Source organism: Mustelus asterias, unplaced genomic scaffold (assembly GCF_964213995.1).
Source record: "Mustelus asterias unplaced genomic scaffold, sMusAst1.hap1.1 HAP1_SCAFFOLD_2697, whole genome shotgun sequence".
NCBI classification, from domain to species: Eukaryota; Metazoa; Chordata; class Chondrichthyes; order Carcharhiniformes; family Triakidae; genus Mustelus; species Mustelus asterias.
Window position 1 is genome coordinate 25110 of NW_027592642.1, and position 4695 is coordinate 29804.

Consider the following 4695-nt stretch of genomic DNA (forward strand, 5'->3'; position numbering starts at 1 on the left):
GGTTCAGTCGGCAGTTAGGAAGGCAGATGCAATGTTAGCATTCATGTCGAGAGGGCTAGAATACAAGAGCAGGGATGGACTTCTGAGGCTGTATAAGGCTCTGGTCAGACCCCATTTGGAGTATTGTGAACAGTTCTGGGCCCCGTATCTAAGGAAGGATGTACTGGCAGTTTGTGAAGATTATTCCCAAACCCGCTTGGATAAACGAGTTCTGAGATTAAACATTTCTGTATTCGCAATATCATCTCTCAGTTTCAACTATTCTGATCCGCTGTGACAAGATAATTTGTCCTTCTGTAAACTCTGAGAAGAATGAGCCATTTGATGGCTGATTTATCCCTGGCATTTGGGAACAAGTGCACTGATGTGAGGAACTATTTTGAGAGGTTTTCTTCTAAGCTATTTGATTTACGTTTTTATTCCCCGTGCTGTCTCCCAATGACTTTCTTCCCCTTTTGATTATCTCACAGTTGCGAGTAAGGTTCAGTCGGCGGTTAGGAAGGCAGATGCAATGTTAGCATTCATGTCGAGAGGGCTAGAATACAAGAGCAGGGATGTACTTCTGAGGCTGTATAAGGCTCTGGTCAGACCCCAGTTGGAGTATTGTGAGCAGTTCTGGGCCCCGTATCTAAGGAAGGATGTGCTGGCCTTGGAAAGGGCCCAGAGGAGGTTCACAAGAATGATCCCTGGAATGAAGAGCTTGTCATATGAGGAACGGTTGAGGACTCTGGGTCTGTACTCGCTGGAGTTTGGAAGAATGAGGGGGGGGATCTTATTGAAACTTACAGGATACTGCGAGGCCTGGATAGAGTGGACGTGGAGAGGATGTTTCCACTAGTCGAAAAAACTAGAACCAGAGGCACAACCTCAGGCTCAAGGGACGATCCTTTAAAACAGAGATGAGGAGGAATTTCTTCAGCCAGAGAGTGGTGAATCTGTGGAACTCTTTGCCGCAGAAGGCTGTGGAGGCCAGGTCATTGAGTGTCTTTAAGACAGAGATAGATAGGTTCTTGATTAATAAGGGGATCAGGGGTTATGGGGAAAAGGCAGGAGAATGGGGATGAGAATAATATCAGCCATGATTGAATGGCGGAGCAGACTCGATGGGCCGAGTGGCCTAATTCTGCTCCCATGTCTTATGGTTTTATGGTCTAACCCTCCTGTATCCAATCTGTAGGTTACATCTACCCGCCCTGTTATCCCAATCCCTAATATCAGGAACTGATATTTGGAGTTGGGGATAAAGGGCGGGTCTCCCAAGCCCAATTAATTTTTAAAAAATTGATCATGGGATGTGGGCTTTATTGCCCATCGCTAATTGCCCCTTTGGAATCACTGCAGTCCCTGAGGTGTGCATACCCCCAGGTAGAAGCAGGGTGGCACTGTGGTTAGCACTGCTGCCTCACAGCGCCAGGGACCCGGGTTCGATTCCCGGCTCGGGTCACTGTCTGTGTGGAGTTTGCACATTCTCCCCGTGTCTACGTGGGTTTCCTGCGGGTTCTCCGGTTTCCTCCCACAGTCCAAAGATGTGCGGGTTAGGTGGATTGGCCATGCTAAATTGCCCCTTAGTGTCGGGGGATTAGCAGGGTAAATACGTGGGGTTACGGGGATAGGGTCTGGGTGGGATTGTTGACGGTACAGACTCAATGGGCCGAATGGCCTCCTTCTGCACTGTAGGATTCTATGATTCGAAAGAAATCTTCAGAAGATTTTGTTTGAAAGCTTTCACTCCCTCCCCCCACTCTCCAAAACACAACAGTACTGTGGACCTTTGAGAGGTTAAACTGACGCCTGAGGTTCAGCAAAGACAGCTTGTGGATAAATTCTGGAACAATCTGAACGTTCAAAATCTGTAGCGTGAATTAGTTGTCAGCTCTCTTCTTGTCAAATAAGGAATTATCACAAACTGCCCTGCTCTCCACACGGACAGGTTAGCTTTACATCCGAATGTTTACAATCTTTAATAGAATCATAGAATCCTACAGTGCAGAAGGAGACCATTCGGCCCATCGAGTCTGCATCAACCACAATCCCACCCAGGCCCAATTCCCGTTAACCCAACTAATAGTGGGGTATTTACCCCCACTAATCCCCCGACACAAAGGGGTAACTTAGCATGGCCAATCCACCAAACCCACACATCTTTGGAGTCTGGGAGGAAACTGGAGCACCCGGAGGAAACCCACGCAGAGACAGGGAGAACATGCAAACTCCACACAGACAGTGACCCAAGCCGGGGTTGGAACTGGTACTGAGGGAGTGCCGCACTGCCAGAGGGTCAGTGCTGAGGGAGTGCCGCACTGCCAGAAGGTCAGTGCTGAGGGAGTGCCGCACTGTCAGAGGGTCAGTGCTGAGGGAGTGCCGCACTGCCAGAAGGTCAGTGCTGAGGGAGTGCCGCACTGTCAGAGGGTCAGTGCTGAGGGAGTGCCGCACTGTCAGAGGGTCAGTGCTGAGGGAGTGCCGCACTGCCAGAAGGTCAGTGCTGAGGGAGTGCCGCACTGTCAGAGGGTCAGTGCTGAGGGAGTGCCGCACTGCCAGAAGGTCAGTGCTGAGGGAGTGCCGCACTGTCAGAGGGTCAGTGCTGAGGGAGTGCCGCACTGTCAGAGGGTCAGTACTGAGGGAGTGCCGCACTGCCAGAAGGTCAGTGCTGAGGGAGTGCCGCACTGTCAGAGGGTCAGTGCTGAGGGAGTGCCGCACTGTCAGAGGGTCAGTGCTGAGGGAGTGCCGCACTGTCAGTGGGTCAGTGCTGTGGGAGTGCCGCACTGTCAGAGGGTCAGTGCTGAGGGAGTACCGCACTGTCAGAGGGTCAGTGCTGAGGGAGTGCTGCACTGTCAGTGGGTCAGTGCTGAGGGAGTGCCGCACTGTCAGAGGATCAGTGCTGAGGGAGCGCCGCACTGTCAGAGGGTCAGTGCTGAGGGAGCGCCGCACTGTCAGAGGGTCAGTGCTGAGGGAGTGCCGCATTGTCAGAGGGTCAGTGCTGAGGGAGTGCCGCACTGTCAGAGGGTCAGTGCTGAGGGAGTGCTGCACTTTCAGAGGGTCGGTACTGAGGGAGTGCTGCACTGTCAGAGGGTCAGTGCTGAGGGAGTGCCGCACTGTCAGAGGGTCAGTGCTGAGGGAGTGCCGCACTGTCAGAGGGTCAGTGCTGAGGGAGTGCCGCACTGTCAGAGGGTCAGTGCTGAGGGAGTGCTGCACTGTCAGAGAGTCAGTACTGAGGGAGTGCCGCACTGTCAGAGGGTCAGTACTGAGGGAGTGCCGCACTGTCAGAGGGTCAGTGCTGAGGGAGTGCCGCACTGTCAGAGGGTCAGTGCTGAGGGAGTGCTGCACTGTCAGAGGGTCAGTGCTGAGGGAGTGCTGCACTGTCAGAGGGTCAGTACTGAGGGAGTGCCGCACTGTCAGAGGGTCAGTGCTGAGGGAGTGCCGCACTGTCAGAGGGTCAGTGCTGAGGGAGTGCTGCACTGTCAGAGGGTCAGTGCTGAGGGAGTGCTGCACTGTCAGAGGGTCAGTGCTGAGGGAGTGCTGCACTGTCAGAGGGTCAGTGCTGAGGGAGTGCCGCACTGTCAGAGGGTCAGTACTGAGCGAGTGCCGCACTGTCGGAGGTGCTGTTGATCCACTGGGATCTTAAAATGGGTTCCCGTCTGTCCCATCAGGTTGATGTAAAGGATCCCAGGGCCACAATATGAAAGATGGGCTGGTGGGGAGGGGGCAGGGGGAGGGGGGAGGGGTGGGGGGAGGTCTAAACCCCTGTCCTGGCCAAATATTTATTTGCAACCGCCACGACAAGGGCCGGTGGACAGTGAAGCCCGGCCCTTGCCGGCCACGCCCTTCAACCAATTAAAAAGCAGATGACAGGGCCACGATCACGGGGCCCTGTGTGGGATCTTGCTGTGCGCTGATTGACTGCCGCACTCCCCACACCGCGAACAGTGACCGTACCGGGGTCGCTGAGCGTTTCGGGGATCCCGGAGAAGGTGAGGATTCCGGGGAAACGGAAGAGTTTCTCTTGGATGGAGGGATTTGAGTCCAAGCAAGGACCGCGGTCTCTGCCGATAATTTAGCACAAACGCAGATAAAAGCCTGAATTAGAACCGCAGGTTAAAAAAACAGTCCAAATGATTCACGGAGGATGAAAAGGGCGGAGAATAGTCCAGCCTTCAATTCCTCTCTGTTTTATCAAAGACACAGCCTGGATGGATCAAAGTTCCCAATGTCAGGCCAATTACAACACTCCGCATCCGATAGCAGAAATCAAATGTCTCCCTTTAAATTGCTTTTATTCCAATCCATCTTCATTCAATTTAGAATTAAAAATAAACCATTTTGTGTTGCCAGGGTAACCGTGTGTCACACTGGATCCACAGGTTCTTAGAGCACTCGCAATGAAATAATCAGTTCGTGTTTTGTCCCCTGACGCTCTTTAAACTTTGAACCCAGCCTCTTCCCCCTTCTGAACCAGTAAAGGCAGAGATTCAGACATCAAATTCCAACCTCCCAGTGCGGTACTGAGGGAGTGCCGCACTGTCAGAGGGTCAGTGCGGAGGGAGTGCCGCACTGTCAGAGGGTCAGTGCTGAGGGAGTGCCGCACTGTCAGAGGGTCAGTACTGAGGGAGTGCCGCACTGTCAGAGGGTCAGTGCTGAGGAAGTACCGCACTGTCAGAGGGTCAGTGCTGAGGGAGTGCCGCATTGTCAGAGGGTCAG